The 18,818-nt window shown below is 48.1% G+C and overlaps 1 protein-coding gene across 1 annotated transcript in view; it reads left to right on the top strand.

Annotated features, from left to right (window-relative positions):
• Positions 1 to 13,136: 13,136 nt before the first annotated feature.
• LOC309575637 (C-terminal-binding protein 2) overlaps positions 13,137 to 18,818 on the top strand; it is a 131,829-nt gene continuing 126,147 nt past the window's right edge. The window contains exon 1 of the mRNA XM_082286288.1: positions 13,137 to 13,191. The gene's annotated coding sequence lies outside the window, so the exon portion shown is untranslated. The remainder of the gene's footprint in view (positions 13,192 to 18,818) is intronic.

Raw genomic sequence — 18,818 nt, 5'->3', positions numbered from 1 at the left:
TTTACAACCATTAATTAATCAAAGTTTCCCAACAGCCCTGGCCATAGGTCAGGTTGCAGTGCCCCGGCTGCAGCAGAGCCAGGTCGGGCACAATTGGGTTAAGACAAGGAGGGAAAGGGCAAAGACAAGACAAGAGCCCTGGAGATCTTTGCAGCTTCACCCCACTCCCAGCCAGGGCATCCTGCAAGGATATATTAATAACTCCTGTTTATTCCCACATCCAGCAACCTTTGTTATTAAAAAATCCATCAGAATCACTCTGTTCCCAGCAAACAATAATCCACAGACTGTAATTTTAGCAAAACTTTTTTTTCTTAAGCATTTTGTCCACCTTTCTAGAGAAATGAACATTTCTTCCCACTCTAACCACTTTTCTAACCACTTGTGAAGTGCTCTCCAGGGATGACCATCATGCTTAGTCCTTGTCCCATAGCAGCAGCAGCAGCTCCTGGCATAGCCCAATAAATGACAAAAAACCCCTGTGACATCACTTCCAAGCCTTCCTCTCTCTGTGGGATGTTGAGCCATCTTCAGCCTCCAAGGTCCCACCCCTCTGTGCAGTTCTGTCCTATCAGTGGCGGATAGACAGTGTCTTACCTTAGGATGCATTTTCACCTGCCTCAGTTCTCTCCCAAACACATTTTAAGTATTCTTAGTCCCCAAAAGATCTCAGATTTTTTTATTATTATTATTCTGGGCCTTTCAGTGTCCTTCAAGAATGTTGTTGTAGTCACTGACGGTTTGGTTTGAGTTGAAAGGGTCCTGTAAGCAAGAAAGGATAACAGGATGTGCCCCCTAGAAAAATTGCTGCTGCCTAAAAAGATTGCTGCCCACACACGAGTTTATCTCTGGGACACGATCAGTAAAAAATATATGATAAAAAAATACTCTCTTTGGGACTAAACCTGTAAGCTTCCAGACTTCTCAGGAGTCTGGAGCCCAGGGACACAATCCAAGGGAAGAGAAGTCAGCGCTGCAATCATGTTTCTACTCTGTGAGCCAAACAGGCTTTGTCTTATACAGTCTTTTTCCACCCTAAGGCAGCTTATGACAACAGTTTCTACCAACACCAGCCGTGTCCTGGCAGACTCCCTGTCTCTTGCTTGAAGATAAAGATTACAATAGCATCTGGGCGGAGGCCTGGGCGAGGAAACACTTCCCACAGCATCCCTGGGGATGTTTTCCGGAACCCTGGCAGGCATGCCTGCAGTGCCCGGGGGCCAGTGCTCCTGCCAGGATGTGCAGCGAGCACAGCAGCTCTCCTGGCTCAGGGAAGGGCAGAGCCCATCCAGGGGCAGGTGGGTGACTCCAGGGGCAGGTGGGTGATTCCAGGGGCAGGTGGGTGATTCCAGGGGCAGGTGGATGACTGCAGAGGCAGGTGGGTGATTCCAGGGGCAGGTGGGTGATTCCAGGGGCAGATGGGTGACTGCAGAGGCAGGTGGGTGATTCCAGGAGCAGGTGGGTGATTCCAGGGGCAGATGGGTGACTGCAGAGGCAGGTGGGTGATTCCAGGAGCAGGTGGGTGATTCCAGGGGCAGGTGGGTGACTGCAGAGGTAGGTGGATGGTTCCAGGGGCAGGTGGATGGTACCAGGGGTAGGTGGGTGATTCCAGGGGCAGATGGGTGACTGCAGGGGCAGGTGGATGGTTCCAGGGGCAGGTGGGTGATTCCAGGGGCAGGTGGGTGACTCCAGAGGCAGGTGGGTGACTGCAGGGCTCTGCCACCACACCAGTTGGCACAGGAGCAGCGAGGGAACTGTTGTCTTGTTGCTGCCATTTACAGCTGGAAAAATGGAGATGCTGAAAGAGTGCAAGGTCATGCCCAGCCATGGAGGACTTGCTCCTGCTTCGTGCTGAGCACTTTTTCCAAATCGACCAGTCCTTAAGTGTGTGAGCAGCCCCAAGGAAACCAGCAGGGTTATTCCTGTCCTTACAGTTAAACCACACAGAAGTGCTTCGCTGGCCTGGAGCCAGGAGGCTCCGTCCTGTGGGACCTGGGGAGAAAATGCTGAGCCACATTCCGACATCCCGAGGGGCTCCCCACCCCTGAGCCCCCGGCGTGGCCGTGGGTGTGCCAGCAGGCAAAGCTGTGCCTTCCTCAGGCTCCTCTGTCTGAGCACCCTGCCAAAGTTTGGGAAGTGCCTGGCTGGAGGAGCCACAGGTTCCTGCGGTGCCTCCCCCCAAAATCCATGGCAGCACCGTGGGCAGACAGCACACACCTGTCCTGGGCAGGGGAGTGCCACCCCACACAGGAACTCTTCATGCACTGCTTGTCAGTCCCGCTGTCACACATGCTCACAGTGCACTGTAGTCACATTTTTCCCTCCCTGACCCTCAACATCTCAATTTTCTGTCTGCCTTTGAAATCTTGGCTAATTAGGAGGCTACATGTTCCCTGTGAGACTGGCCTTTTGTGCAGAGTTTGTAATTAGAGTGACTGTGCAGTGCTCTATTAATTGCAAGAATTGTGATTTTTAGATTAATGAGTTAATTGCTAATATCTGCATACGACATTCCCTCAAGATGTATTACATTACAGTAAATAAACCTTGTGCCTGGAATGGCAGGCATTAAAGGAAACTGCCATGATTAGTTTGAATACTTTAGATAGCTAAAATAATATTTACTCAAAACACAATGTGTGTAAAACTGGATTTTAAAGCCTTTTTTTTTCCCCAGCCTCCCTCACTAGATAACATTTATATTTGATAGCTGGCAGCCAGGAGCTGCCAGGATGCTTCTCTCCCCACAGAGATCCTCCAACCCTGCCCAGCTCCACTTGGGCTCTCCATCCAGCCCTCCCTCTCCAACTACACTTTGTAACTCCTTCAGACTTCATCCCAAACGCTGCACCTTGTCCTTGTTTCCTCCTGAAGGATGCTCCAGCAGCAGTGCTGCCATCCCTCTGCACATCCCCAGCCCCCAGCACGCAGGAGCCAAGGAAAAGCTGAAGCTGCAGAAGTTGCAACAGGATGGGGGGAATGATCCATATTTAAACTCCCAGGATGCTCCTGCTTAACTGTTGTAGCAAAATCCCATTGGAAATGTAACAGCCAGAGCTAGCCAAGACCTTGGTAACAGCTGAGTGATTTTCATCAGACAAGTAGCTGTTTGCTGAAAAGTGCAATTTTGGGACAGCTGAAACTATTTGCAAATTCATCATGATTTCAGGAAATAGCCTCCTGTAGAATAAAAGCCCCAAATGAAAAAGTTTCCCAGTTTCCCAGTTTGATATTTTCTAGATTAAGTGCCTCTTTTTGTTTTGCAAATGAAATTTGATTTAGATATTTATCTAAATTAGATAAAAACCTGCAGAGGATGAATGCCAATGTTGGTTTGCACGATACAATCCCTTTGGGGTTGGCTCTGAGTAGTTCTTTCCTTTTTGTACTTTCTGTTTATTTGTTTAAACAAAACCTAGGCCCTACCCAACACAATTTCCCAGGATTTTAGTTTAGGCCGAATTTTGCACAGGAGTTACTCCCATCCTTGCTAATGCACAGAAATAAAGCCAGGATGAGTTAATTCCAGTAATGAGCAACTGCTTAGCTCAGGATCCATACCCAACAGACTTCTCAGAGGCACAAAGAAAAGTTTATCTGGAAATCACATTGCATTTGTGGTTTATAAAACTCCTGTTTGCTCACACTGCTGAGAGCCAACGCAGCGCAGGGGCACTGCTGCTGCTCCCCAGCTTCTCAACAAGAATCACTCCAGACTCAGCCCCTATAGCTTTAGGTACCTGACTTTTAAATAAGATGGTTCATTAAATGAACTAAAATTTCCCTAGAAAACAGCATCAATGGCAATTGAAAGATCCTCTTCACTTGTCAAAGTGTTTGAGCCTGGCTAGTGAAGACTTCTGCTTGCTTCCCCAAGGAGAGCAGCTGTCCCTGTTGCTGCCTGTTTGTGGATATGGTCACATCCAAATGTGTGCTTTGGAAAGAGAATTGCATGGAATTCTGGTTTGGGAGACTGGCCTGTACCTCCAATATCCACCCAAGTACTGCTGCACCTCCCAGGGCTCTTCATTGTGCTACTGAATGCACTCACCAAAACCTTGGAGATACAAAGGGATGGAGCAGAGGCCATACTGGGAAGCAGGAGGAAAAGAAAGATGTGTCCCAGACAAGGAAAGATCCCAAACCAGAACAGTCTATACACACAGCTGGTACCTGTAATATATCATTGATCATAATCAACACACAGTTGGTACCTGTCATATTAATTATACTACATTATATTATATTAGCTGTCACCATGGAATACATAGTGCTTCTCAAAACGTGACACAGAACAGGATCAGAAACTTCTCATCCTGGAACCTCCCCTAGACCAGGAGAGAAGACCTTATGTACTAAAAGGCAGGACCCAGCAGAAAGCTGATTGCACCACGTGCTTTCACAAAGACACTGGAACAAACAGGAGCATCCGTCCTGTCTCTGTGTTTTGGAGATTTTTTTTCTGACCACAGATCCTGGGCACTGAGGTTTCCTGGGGATTTAATGGCGAAGATTGAAGGCATCTTAGAGGTCTTTTCAAACTTTAATCATTGTCTGATTTCTCTGGCGGCCGTGTTCTGAAGTTTATTCAGGAAATGGGAATGTAAGAGACCAGATCTTCTGCGCCTTTTATCTTTCTCTTTAAAGAATCAGATTCCTACAGCTTGTTTACTGCCAACTAAAAAAGTGAAAATGCTTACTTAGAAACTAAGAACTGGTCTTCACCACAAAGGTCTGTTGCTTTGATAAAGTTGCTGTTAAAGCAGCAAAAATCCTCCTGGGGACACAATTCAGTCTCTAAAAGAAATGCAGACACCAGTGCAGCTTCTTCCAGTTTGGAAAGGAAAATAAGCAAGATGGTACAGGACATGTTTGCACCAGTGTAATTATATCAAAATAGGACTTCCAATGTACAACTGTTTCAGTTTAAAACCCAGAAATCCTCTCTGTAGCAGTCACTGCTGTGACAGTGACTCTGTTTTCAGGTGGGTTGTCCTTTGCTTCAACTCACACAACAACTCGGACTGCTCTGTGATTCTGTGGTTCTGAATTAACCTGGCAATGAGCAACTTTTGGCAGGGCTGGCTGAGATTTGGCTGTGGGGCTTTGTTTTCCCATAAGAAACCCCTCAGTCAAAATACAGAATTGGAAGGATGAGTGCAGGTAGCTTTGCTGCCCATGCATGTGTGGAATCACTCCCAAATACCCAGCAGACCTCTGAGACACTGTTCCTTCTTTAAATTCCCGGTCAGGTCCAGTGCCAGTCCCACCTGGTGATGGTGCCCGTTGCAGGAGCCTGTGCTGAGTGGCCCTGGGTTATTTGGATGGCAGTGGAGGGTACAAGGCTCACCCATGTCAGGCCCCCTTGTACTTGTTTACCAACACTACATCACACCTGGCAATCCACGGACGCCGCCTTATCTGCATTTCCCTCACTCCCTCCCGAGCTGACACCACTCTTGCTACATCTCTGGTGACCAGAGAGATTTAAGACACAATTGTACTATCAATGAAATGCAACTTATGCCTTCCAGGCACTGAAATCCTTGGAGGGCCTCGTGCAGGGCTGTACTGCTTCAGTTTTATGCCAGTAAGTTCCTAATTAGCATGGGAGACTGCAGACTCTGGTGAGGAGGATGCTGGCCAGGAAGCAGCTTCTCCTGCCCTGCCCAGGGACTCTGCGCCAGCCACTGCATCTCTGCTCCCCAGGTATCTCTCTGACTCACCAGCCTGCAGCTTTGGGACTGGGATGATCTTCCCAAAGACAGCCAGCATAAGGAGGACAAGGTCAGAGCTGCTGGCTGGATCCAGCCCTTGTCTCTAATGGATCACGATGGATGCCCCAGGGCAAACTCTGAGGAACAGAAATATCCCTTCTAGCTTCCAACAGCCAGCAGCATGATCCCAGAGACCGTGCCTGGATGGCTGTGTACAGTAACCCCTGGTGGACCTCTATCCCACAAGATTATTTCAGCCCCATCATATGATTTGGCTCCACAGTATTTTGGATGAACTATGTAATTTTGTACCACGGGGAAAGATGCTCAGATGTAAAATCTGATACGTAATGGTGATTTGATGTATTCTTGTGTTATAAGAATTCACGCATCCTCGTTCCCTATTCCCTCTCCCACACCCTTGAGGGTTTTAGAGACATCTGTCATACCCCCTTTGGCCAGCTCCTTTGCAAACAGATCTCAGATGATGCCCCAGGCATGACTGTAATTCAAACAGTGAGTGACAGATAGAATAAGGTGCCGTGAGTCGGGGCTGAGGAACACAAGCCCACATTTCCCTCCAAACACCAGCAATGCCCATGCAGGGACATTCCCAGCATCCCAGAAGGCAGCACACTGCCTGGAAGGCACAGTCCACCCTTTCATTTTGCAACCAAACTCTTTTCTGTTGACATTCTAGTGTTAAGTCTCCCAATAACTGGCTTACAAAACAATAAAAACTGTGGAATTAAAGGCTGGGTGCTGTAGAGTTCCCCATTAAGATATTACAGGATGCTGGAAGCAGAGGCCATTGAAACAAGCTGGTGTTTATGGAAGGTAAAGGTTGAGGAAGTCCATGATAAGGGAGAGGGAGAAGGAAGTGTCTTTATCTGATTACTATTTGTTTAGAAACACCTGGCACATACATCAAATTAGAGCATCCAAATGCCCTTCAAACTTTAAACCAGACAGATTGATTCAAGCACCTTTCATTAAACTTTCCTGGAAAGATTAAACATCAGCCCTGTGTTCTATCAGCAGAACAATTCTGCTCATGCAGCGATGACATTAAGATGTTTTATGGAAGGGGGGTACAAATGTGCATGCACTCTGTGAGGCTTTTCTCCAGACTTGTAATTCCTTGTTTAAGAATATAAACCGAAGAAAATGGGAATAAATATACCCCAACAGTTCTGCATAATGATTTCACACACATGCAGGGGTAAAAAACCCCACAACGGGATTATGAAAAGAGAATTTTATTGTATGTTGGCATCCTTTTGCTCATGTTTGCGAAGGGAAATGGATTTGAGAATTTCCCACCGATTTGAATTCAGTGCCTGTAGTAGGGCAGAAGTAATATGTATTGCCTCGTTCTAATCATCGATTCAATTCAAGAGTTCTCAGCATGGAACTCCTTTTCTTTCTCAACGGGAATAAATTTGCCAAGAAGGGATAACACCAACATATTATGTAAAACATCACCCGGCCCCTAAATTTGTGCGACTTTGTGGAAATCGGTCAAAATCTATATTTAATTTGATGTGAGGAAAGTACGATGCCGAGCCCAGATTGCAACACAACTGCTACCATTACGATCAATGTACTGTTGAACTAAATTGTTTTATATATTGTATTAGGGGATCCCAGGTGTTTTGCTGGTCTTACAGCCCACTTGTTGCTGCAGTCGAAGCCAGGAGAGGATTAATAAATTCCGATAATGTGTGTGGGTACCCTGATCCCTGTGAACCCATGCTTGTCTCCCCACCACAGCCATGTCCCTGTATTTAAAAGAGAAACATGAACTCCACCGGAGCCTTTTCTCCCCCAGATCCTGCAGAATGCAGCGTCATGGTTCTGGGAGTGAAAGCCCAGCGCTGTCGCCTCCGCTGCAGGGGCACGGGCACAGTTAATACATTAACACGAGGTCATAGCCTGACAAATGCTCCTCAGGCAGCGTAACCAGCGCTGCCATAAACCCAGCCCTGCTCCCCCTGCCCCGGCTGCTCCTTCCTCCCGCTGCAGCCTCTCCTGGTGAGAGCACGTGTCCCACGAGGCTGAAGGCAGAACCAGCCTGGGCAACAGATCCAGCTGAAAATAAGCTTTTTTTTTTTTTTTTTTAAACTCCCCCCCGCCCTCTTCCCCAGGATTAGTGTTCAGCTGGATCTGTTCCCTGATCCACTTCACCTTGCAGCTGCACAAATGCTGGTGCTGGCAGCGGGAGGAGGCAGGGAGGGCTGGGAGCGCGTGGCCGGGGCCCAGAGGAGCCAACTGCTCCTGGAGGCACTTGCGGCAGCAGCTGAGCACAAACGGCTATTTTTTTTTTTTAGTGGGCTTGGTTTTCTTTCAAAATTAGGGAGAGCTGAGAGAGTTTCTGCCCAGACTGCAGATAACCCACGCTTTGCCAAGCAGGAGCTCAAAGTCCAGCGTGACCCTGCTGCAGGACATTGCCCAGGATGTGCAAGTCCTGCTCCCACAGGAGGGGCAGGACCAAGGAAGATTTGTGGTCTCAGGACCCTTATAGAACACACTGACCACCCATAGCAGTGTGGGATCAGAGCTGGGGGACCCAGCACCTCAAACACCAAGGCAGCATCAGTGTAAGAGGACAAATGAGGGTCATCTCCTGTAAGGAATCCACTTGAGATACTCCCATGGAATACTGAGAACTGTTATTCCTGGCAACTTCCACACTGAAACCTGCCTTGGTGGTTTCTTTTTCATGATGACAAGCAAGATTCACTGTGCTTTTAAACCAGAAAGAAAAAAAAAAGATAAATGCATCCACCCTTCTTTCCCTGGGCTCCCACTGAGAGCTTGTGGCATGAATGAGTCCTTTTCACTTGCATTAAGTTACTGTTACAATATGAAACTCCAAGTCTGCATTGAAAACCTTTTAAGTGTGTAAAAAATAGTGTTACAGTAATTAAATTCTAAAAACTGATCCTAAAATGGAGGGGGAAGCTTCTGATCTAAGATCATACACTACCTTTAACAGCAATTTTTTTCTACCGGTGCAATCCCTCACGCTGGATGACATCCTTACAGTAAATAATAAAAAAAATGATGTGAAACATCCTCCTGATGAACTAACTTTTACAAGACTGATACCAAATGTTGGAATTTTGGCTCCCCACTAAAAGTAATTGTTCTTGATGGTGCTTATATAGCCGTGTCAGTCTGGTGTGAGATCAAAACTGTAAGAAAAACAACCCATCTTCTAAATGCTCAGGTCCAGAGCAGTTTACCAAATACATTTTGGAACAAATCCATCCCTGGTTTGCATCAGTCACAGGAGTGAAATGAAGGACGTGCTTCTTTTAATGCATTTTAAAGTTAAAGTAGGGTGCTAATATTCAAAGTGGAGTACGTAGGAAAATAAACCAGTTCATTTCTCCATTTCTCTAGATTTACACTCACAAAAGCCTTTCAGGAACATGCCTCACTGTATCCATATTCCTGCTTATTGCACTTGTATTGCAGGCAGATGAACCAAACTCTTGACTTACATTTCTAGAAAACAAGTGTTTCCTGCCACCCATTTGTAAAAAAACCATGAGCACCTTCTCAATTACTGTAATGATTATCCATTACAACCTAGCCAGCATATCTGCTCAAAACGAGTTACATTTTAAAAACTGGTAAAAAATAAATGGGGTATTGACGTTGGTGCTGGATACTCGGCGCTCCTCACATCCAAATCTCATTTCTAACGATCAAACGCGGCTCAGAAGGATCGAGGCAGGATTTGTGACTGCCTGTTCCTGCATAGCACCGAGTAACTAAGTTGCACAAACACTCGGAGCAGTAAAATAACTGGTCTATTCTAGTCAACAGATACTCGCTCTAAATCTGCAGGGAGGGAGATGCCGGTGCTGAAATTTATGCACTGAGAGTCATCCAGCTGAAGTCACTGTGACTCCTCGCGCTACATAAAAGCGACGCAGGAGCATCGTCTTTGCAGGATCAAGGCCCACATTTGCATCTGCAAATCAACCTCTTTATGAAAAGCAGGCTGTAAATTTTATTTACTTTTTTTTTTTTTTAGTTCCTCAAGCCATACCAGTGCAGCAGGAGGTGCTGCTCCCAGGCTGACGTGTCAGTGAAGTGTAGAGGCAAAGTGTGATTGTGCTCCTGCTTGACGGAGCCTCGTGTGACGGGCGCTCAGCTGCTCAGAGCCAGCATGTGGGTCAGGAAACAATATCCCAACATCACCGTTCCCCTGAATCCCCTGCTCAGAGAAAACAAGTTATTCACAAGAGAAGCATGTAATCCCTTACTAAAAATAATTACAAATTCTCAAATGGAACTGGTACCGACACAGGGGCTGCAGACTTTCTGTTGTATTTTAGGGAGTAAAGCTGCAACACTGGGCAAGCAGTGCTATCCAGCAAGGGCATCGTGTAAATCCTGCACCCCAAACACCCAGTTCTCATTCTGGAAGGAATCGTAAGAAGTACATTTTTTAAAGTTCATTTGATTTCACAAAAAATGATGCTGGAAGGGCTTGTTTTCTAATTGTTACCAAGAACTTTTCAGTACAGCTACTGATAGATTAAAATAAATAGAATAGAGGAACAGCCTGGTTTTGCTTTGCAGGCATCCCTCAGCAGCTACGTTCCCAGGACTATTCTTCTCCTAGTAGGGATTATCAGCACAGCTACCCCCAGTTAGTCCATAAGGTTGGGTGCCTCAGAGATGTGTGGAACCTTCCTTTTCAGTAACAGCCTTACTGCCTGAAACATCTGTCCAGAAGTTGGGTAAAATATAGAAACAACCCACAGGAAAGAGACCAGAAGAGAGGTCTGGTCTGTGCCCGCACGCAGCACAACAATCCTCTTCTTGGGCTGTTCATTCTTTTACTTGTTCCAAAACTGCTGCTCCCAAGCTCTGGGAAGCCAAAACACCCCACCACTCCGAGCACACATCAAATTTTACACAAACCAGTGAGACACTGGAGGAGCCAAAGCTCCTTCAAGGTTGGACAGCAGCTGAATGGAAGTTTTAAAAGCTGCAATTTGAAGTTAAACCCCGTCGTTGCAGGCCTCCCACTGAACCCAGTGTGTATCTTCTTTCCGAGCATCTCATTACAAAGGCTATTTCACACTTGATGAATGTTCGATCGCAATCCAAATAGTTTGAAGAAAAATCCACATGCCTGAGGATTGCCCCCTGCTAAACTCAAAGATGTGTAGCTTAAGAGCTTTCTCCTTTACAACCTGTAACCTAATTGCTCTGGTAATGAAATAATTATTTGTGTCTTTGGCCTCAACTTATGTCACTGCCTTTGTTTACATCATGAACTCAAGGTTATTTATTAGAAGCAATTGCTGTGTTCCTGCCCTGCGCCCCCATACATTGTGTATGCAATGTTTAACAAAGCAAATTGGGTAAAGCAAAGAGAGAGGGGGGGTCGTGGTGTAAAAAATTCCCCACTGCAATGCCATGAGCAAGGCCTTGGTCAGTGCAAATCCCTCCATCTGCTGCAGCCCACGTTCCACGTGCAAAGGAGCTGCCCACAATATTTTGACAGTTAGCAGTGCTGCCGATAAAGGAAATCCAAGAAGTCCCAGTAATACGGAAATGGTGATTTTCATGTTGAGGTTTCCACCAGGCAGGCAGAGCTTTCCCTTTGGAGGGACTTTTGCCAAAGGGAAAAGTGCAGAATTAGATGCATCTTCCAGCTGAAAGCTGCTGAATTTTGCTAAAATCTACGTGGAGGTGCCTGGCCGTACCCACATTGTGCAGAGCCTGGGCGTCACGAGGTGGCCACAGCTGTGGCCATCTCTGCCCTGACACCACCGGGAATCCTGGGGAGCTGAGGCCACGTGAGGCTTCAGCTTCTGCAGGACAGCAGCAGCAGCCCCCGGCAGCAGGTGCTGAGAGGACAAATGATGGACATGGAGTAAACATCCACTAAGGATATACAACGTGCTTATAAGAATCAAGATCTTTGGGCCCTTAACCGTGTAATTCCATCCACAAAAACTGAAGCTCGCTTATTAATTGTGGTGGACAATTGAGCTGGTTCAAGGGTTTTATTCGAGCAGGAAAGGAATGTACTGTTTCCCAGGCTGACTGAGAAGCACGGGATATATATAATGCAGGAGGCTCGATGATTATACAACAAAAAGATGGGATCACCACCTGCCCACATTCTTGTGATAAGCAGATGAAGAACGTCTGTCAAAACATTAATTCCCAAATCTACGGGGGTAATACGGAATACAAATACAAATAGATGCGCGCCGAGCGCGCTCTCGTTATCTCGCACCCAGCCGAACGCCCCGCCGCGATCACACCCCGGTCACAGCAAACTGGGCGCTCGGAGGGGACGGACGTGGCAGCCCCTCGGCCTCGGGGATGTCAACAGCGCCGGCCGCGCATCCCCGGTGGCCTCTATTCCCCGGTGGCCTTTATTCGCCGGCCTCCCCGCATCCGCTCCGGCCGCGGTGCGGGGCCGGCGGGTGGGATGCGAGCGCGGCGCGGGGGGGCCGCGGTACAAAGGGCGCGGGGCAGCGGGGGCCGGGCTGGGCGTCCCCCCGGGGCCGGCGGCGGTGCCGGGGCTGCTGCGGAGCCGGGCCGGGCGCGCTGAGCTCCGGTGGCCGAACAAAGGCGGCGGCAGCGGCGGCCGTCCCTGCCCGCGCCCCCCCCGCCCTCCGCCGAGCGCAACAGGCGCCGCGCCCCGCGGAGCCCCTTCCGCGCCCCCGGAGCCCCGCCGAGCCTCTGCCCTTCCCCGCACGGTCCCGGTGCCGGTCCCCCCCCCCCCGGCGCCTCCCGCCGCCCCCCCGCCCCTTCCTCGCTGCGTCTGTTTGTACTTTAGCTGATCCACTAATCCCCCGAGAGAGCCTATTTGTAGTGAAGAGTATCTATAGGGGGCGAGGCTGGTCCATGTGGGTTTGTGTCATTGGTTTGCAAGGAGAGACCCCGCCTATTGCCCAAAAAAAAAAAAAAAAAAAAAAGAAGGAAAAAAGAAGAAGGAAAAAAAAAAAAAAAAAAAGCTAGGCAGTGAGAGCCTCTACCTCTCCTCGCTCTCCGCTCACCCAGCGTGGCGAGGGGGAGCGGCCGCTCCGCCCAACGCCGCCCGGGCACTTTCTGGCTTAAAAAAAAAAAAAAGAAAAAAAAAAAACCAAACAAAAAAGGGGAAAAAAAAAGAAGGAGGGAAAAAAAAAAAGAGGAAGGAGAAAGGGGGGGGGGGGGGAAGAGCGGCCCTCCCCCCCAAGTTGCAATTAGCATCCTCTCCGCTGCTGCTGCGGGGCTCCGGTGCCCCCGTCCGCTCCCGGCGCGGCGGCGGGCGGAGCAGGAGAGCGGGGAAAGGGGGGTGGGGGGGAAGGATTAAGTTTTTTTTTTTTTGTGCGGTGTGCGAGCGGGTGGCGTTTTTAAGGTGGATCTCCGGCAAGCAGAGCCCGGCGGTGGATGCGGGAAGGGATGCGGCGGTGAAGAGCGGCGCGGGGCTGGCGGCGGCCGGGAGCAGGTAAGGGAGCGGCGGCGGCTGCGCTTCCCGGCGAGAAGGACAAGGGAAAAGCGAGGACATCTTTGCTTTAGTCAATCTCACCGGCGAAAGGGACAGAGGAGGCAAAAAAAAAAACCCCAAGGAGGGGAGGGTGGGTGGAAATGTGATGGTGGTGGGAGGCGGCCGCGCAAGTTGCGCGGGCGGGCGCGGAGCGGCGGGGTGAAGTGGGAAATCTTTTGTTGTGCCGGGCCCCGCATTGTTTACTTAGTGCCGAGAGCCGCCGACAACATCTGCCGGGGGATTAACGGGGCGGCGGCGGCAGGAAAGTTTGGGCAAGGGGGGAACCCCGCGGTGCGGCGCGGCCGATGCTCCAGGGAACGCGGAGCAGCCGCCGCCTTGCGCTGCGTTTATAAATGTGGTTGTTTTTTTTTTTTTTTTGGGGGGGGGGAGATAAGTGTATTTAGTTATTGCCTTTTTTTTTTTTTTTTTCCCTTTTAATTTTAGGTCTATTCCGGAAAAAAAAAAATGGTTTTAGTGTTTTTAATTTTTTCTTTAATTTTAATTTTTTAAGAATTATTTTATTACTCCTCAATAACCGCGCTCGCCCCTCAGTCACTTAGCAACTCTCCACGCTTCTAACCCGCGGAGGTGCGCGGTGTCCGCGGGGCCGCGCCTCGCTCCTTCCCTCCCACCTTTTACCCCCCAACCCCCCGCCGCCAGAGCTCAAAATAATTTCCCCACTATTTATTTATTACATATATTTTTCCCTCTCGATTTGGATATTTTAAGCCCTTCCCTGGTATCACTAGAATGGAAAATCAGAGGGGGTGCGTGGATTTAGGCGCTGAGATTGTTCTTTTCACACCCCTCCACCCCACGAAAAAAAAAAAATAACATCCCCCCCCCCCCAACTTGCCGGACTTGCTGAGGGGGAAAGAATAGCCTTTTGTCCTGCCGAGGGACGTGCCCCCAAGGTAAATCCTGGCTGGAGCTTAGCGCCTGGTACTTTGCCGGGTCCCAGGGCTCTGGCTGTGCTGGGGAGGAGGAAAGTAGGAGATGGAGATCTCAAAGTAGTAGAAGTAATTTCTTCTTTCAGCTGCACTTCTCCGCTGCCTTTGAATTGCCTGCAATGAATGTACGTAGCTCTAATTGAAGTACTTTAATCATTCACACTTGATTAAGTATACCGTGACCAGAGGAGAGGAATACACACGGCTCCCTTGAACGGGAGGGATGGGATGACATTTTAATCCTGTGTTTTAAAAAACATTAGCGGAGCAGGAAAGAACCGATCGGCGGTGATGGTTCGGGGTAACGGTCCCTTGTTTCCATACAGATGGTGGCTTTCCTTCGGGATGAAATCGCAGTTATTGCGGGTGTTTGGGGAGGAGGGAGGAAGAAAAGGCACGTACTTTTAGGTTTGTTTAAGCAGAGTGGGGAAACTAATGATAGACGAGATGCCTGGTGACAAAATGCTTTTGTTCCTGTTTCCATCGGTGCATAAGGGCGCCGACCTGCTTTAGCATTCTTTAAAGGTCTCTTTACCAAGGAAAATTGAAGACGGTCTCATTATAGCAGAGTGTGTTTGGAATACTATGAGGTATTTATGAATTCAGAGGTGATTGTTGGATCGCAGACATTTCAATTACGCATCCTCTAGTAAAAAAAAAAAAAAAAAAAAATTTGTAGCGATGTGTTCTGTAATCTGTTACTTCCATAAAGCTGATTTGTGCTCGAGCTCTGGAGCTGGCTGAGGGAATGGGTCCGTCCACGGGGCTCGAGTCTTAAACAAGGATTTGTGTTCTTTGCCTCGCAAAACTTTCTGCTGCAAGGGCAGCCCGAAGTTCCCATAAAAGCTGTTGTTTGGGAAACGTCATCTATCGTCAGAATTTTTCTGGAAAATCTGGCGTTGTGAATCCAGGGTGGTATTTTTAGAAAGGAGCTTTTTTATTTTTGGAGGCGTTTGTGAAACCCACCTGTTAGCCATTAGCGGGGACAGAGGTTGGCTTTCATCGTTAGCAAACCCGGGCGCATCTGGGGGCTGTGCGCTGTTCCTCACTTGATCCAAGCTCTTTCCAGTCATGGGCAATCAAAATATCTCTCCCTTTAAAAGTTATAACCAAGTATTTCTGAAGCTGAACAGAAAATAAGGTAGTTCAGTCAGAGTGGTGGCACTCTCCTGTGTTTAGAAACATGGATTGCAGGAGCATTTGGCTGTTCCTTTCTCTCCTAGAATTTCAGATTGAGATGCTTCCCTGGTCCAGGGTTTTATTGTCAGCTTTAGAGTGTACAAATCATAGATGATGTTTTCTTGCCATCAGCTTTCCCTCTTTTTAAGGTTTTCCAGCCCATGTGGCATCCTGGGGCTTGGCTGGCAGGGTGGCTCCGGAGCGTGATGCCCCGCGAAGCTGCCACCCCACAGCCCCCTTTGCTGACAGCTCCCTCTCATCCCCTCCGCTCCTCCGAGGGCAAAAGTGTGCCCTTTTTCCTCTCCTGCTTTTCCTAGATGGAAAACACTCCAAGGAATTTCCCCACAGCAAGAACTGTAGCACAAATTGTCATCTTTAACGCTGGCATTTTGGTGCAGAGATTTGTCACTGGGACCTGGTGATAATATTCCTTGTATCAGGAAAAACATCAGCCTCAAAGTATGAGGTCCCAGGCACGAGCTGGAAGTAACATACTGAAGCCTTTGGCCAGTAAAGTTGATTTATCCATCAGGCTGGCTGCAGTTCAAATAAAACTTGTTCAGTTCAGCTGAGTCTGGCAAGAATGAAATATTCTAATGAAAAAAAATCCTGAATCTGGGTTTGCCCAACCATTTGGAAAAGGTAGGTTAATTTTCCCTGGGTTTTTTGGGTCTGTTTACTGGCTGTGGGAATTGAAAGAGGCTTCATGTTTTAAGGAGAAGAAGTGGAAAAGCTGCTCAGAACACAGCACTGGCAATTTGCAAGTGTTTTGTTAAGATCTGGTGGGTGATGCTGTCTCATAAAACCTGATGGGTGTCACATTTACTCCCCACATCAGATCTAGTGAGTATTCCTGTCTTTGCTTTGTATTCTGGTTGTAGTAAGTTAAAGAAGTGGAGAGTGGAGCTGCTGGTTAGCAGCTCTTCAGTTTGGGCTGATCACTTACCCCTACCCTAGAAATTGGGGTTTTTTTCAGACCCCTGGCCCCAGCTGTGAAGGACACTTTGATTATAGACTAAGAAAGGAGAAATGGTCAGGGCTCACAGGTGGTGCAAGGTGATTTTTGGTCTCCCCTCTTGCAGGAAGCACTGAAACTTTGGAGGGGAGGTTTTGGCAGGTCACTGCTGGTTTCGCTCTGGTTACTGGGATAACACAGTTGTTTTGGGGAGGAACTGGTGTTTTCCTCACTGCTGTTTGTGGTGCTGGAAGATGTAATTTCAAATGCAGTTTGTCACACCCAGGTACAAAGATGTAATTCTAGAATGTAGTTTGTCGTGGTCAGGTATTTCTGGGCCAACTGTCACTCCTTATGCCATGTTCCCATAGTTTGGGGTTTTTTCCTCCTTCTCTTTTGCCAAACAAAATAAGATAAGATTTAGGTGAAAGGATGAAAAATTCCACGACCATCCTCTGCAGCAGCGAGGGCAGGGAAACCAAATCTTTTCATTGTGCCACCCGTGTGTTTTCTCCTTCTGCTCTGCTCCATCGTGGTGAGGAGACCAGGATTTTTAGCATTTTACCAGGGAGTCACCACATAACATTCTGTGTGAAGTCAGCAGGAGTTTTGGTGACAGAGCACAGAAGAATCAGTGTCATTTATTTAGTCCTACAATGGTGCTTTATAAGTGTGCACTCCCCTTTCTTGCACCATTAGCCCCAGTAATTTTTTAAGAACCAGGAATAAACATCTGGAACATTTTAGTTTTATTCTCTCCTCTCTGAGATGATAATGCAGGTGGAACACTGGAGTTTGCTTTTTGGACTTGATCTGGTGAGGGGGGAGCACAGTAGCGCTCTGTGGGAAGGTCATGGGGGCCCTCTTGCCAAAGCTTGTGGGGTTTTTTTTGCTCTGTAATGTTTTCATAGAATCACAGAATGGTTTGGGTTGGAAGGGACCTTAAAGCTTATCCAATTCCAAACCCCTGCCATGGACAGGGACACTTTCCAGTACACCCAGTAGCTCAAAGCTCCACCCAGCTTTGCCTTAAACAGCACTTCCTGGGATGTGCTGTGATTTATGAGAGCCTGGGTTATATTATTTGGAACTTCCATGGGATTATTAAAAAGAAATACAGCTGGAATAGTTGGAGGGGAAAAACACCTGTTGGAACCAGAGTTTTGCATCTGCACCTGCACACTCTGGAGTTCAGTGAGGGTGGGATGGAGTCTGCTTTGCCTGGTCTGAGGTCTGTAATTGTGTCCTGTGTCAGGAGAAGCGTGGTGAGGAACAAGGGCAGTGTTTGGGGCAAAACACCAAAGCTGTGGTGCTGCAGAGGATGCCCCGAAGTGCTGTGTGTGTCACTGCCTCCGTTCCCATTGGTGGTGTGGTTTTGGGTGTTCCACATCCGGTGGGGAGATGTGTGTAGCTCCCAGGGAGTGGGTAAGGAGCTGCTGTCAGACCCCTTCAGCAGTCGTGGAGAGGGCTCAGCATGGTTGGAATCAACTTTGATGGACCCTTCCCTGAGGTCATCATTGCTGCTGCCTGGCGGGGTTGCCAATTTTGGGGGTTTTCATGGGGTTTTTAGCCCATCCTGAAATCCCAGCCAGGAGCAGAGCATGCTCTGGGGCATCCTGAATGCTTATCCCTGCTCTGTGGTTTTCCCAGGGGAGGACAGTTCCTGGAATAGCTTTCAGGGTCCCCCTGCTCCACAGTTGATGGGAGCTGTGTGACCATGCATGACAGGGTTATTTGGGATAATTCAGCCTTGTTTTTCAAATACATGGTCTTCCAGGGTGGATCAAGGTAGGCATCTCGATAGGCATCCATAAAGTCCCATTTGTTCTGGGCCTTTACTGTAAGATTCAAATAAAACCCAAGTAACCTGACTGCATCAGTTGTAGATATTAATTATTAATGATTTGCTCCTCCAGCCTTATCTAGCAGTGATTTAATGTATCCTTTGAGCCAGTAAAAAACAGTGGTCCTGCTGAAAGTAACTGCCCTGCTTCTTCCTGGGCTAATTTCCATCCCTCCTGATGGATATAGATTTTATATGGCTAAAAGAAACCTGCTTGGTTGTTGAATTTTGGACTCTGCTTCACTCAGGTCCTCTCCCTAATCCCCACCAGCAGTTGGAGCAGTGTGGGATCTCTGCCACTGCAGTGGCCGAATCGAAGTTGACCAAATCCCACCATTTTTTGGGCCCAGGTGTAGAGTGCAGGATTCCTTGGCTGCGAGTTTTCTGAGGAGGTGCTGTAGGAACCTCATGGAGCCGATTTCCACAGGAGTTGTGCTGCGGTTGCTGCTGTGTACATTGACTTGTGCAATGTTGACAGACACTCAGCCACTGTTTCTGTGCAACAACACACACCAATTATTACAGAAATAGACCCCTGAAGCACTGAGCGGAGGGAGAACGTGGGGATTACAAACACAATATTTACAAGGAGCCAAGTCTTTAATGAGACCAGGAATAATGCAGATGGATTCTCTGTTGCTAAATATAACAGATATGTAAT

Source organism: Coloeus monedula (genome assembly GCF_965178545.1).
Source record: "Coloeus monedula genome assembly, chromosome: 8".
Lineage (NCBI taxonomy): Eukaryota > Metazoa > Chordata > Aves > Passeriformes > Corvidae > Coloeus > Coloeus monedula.
Note: the sequence above shows the minus strand (reverse complement) of the source record. Positions and strands in the feature narration are given on the sequence as shown.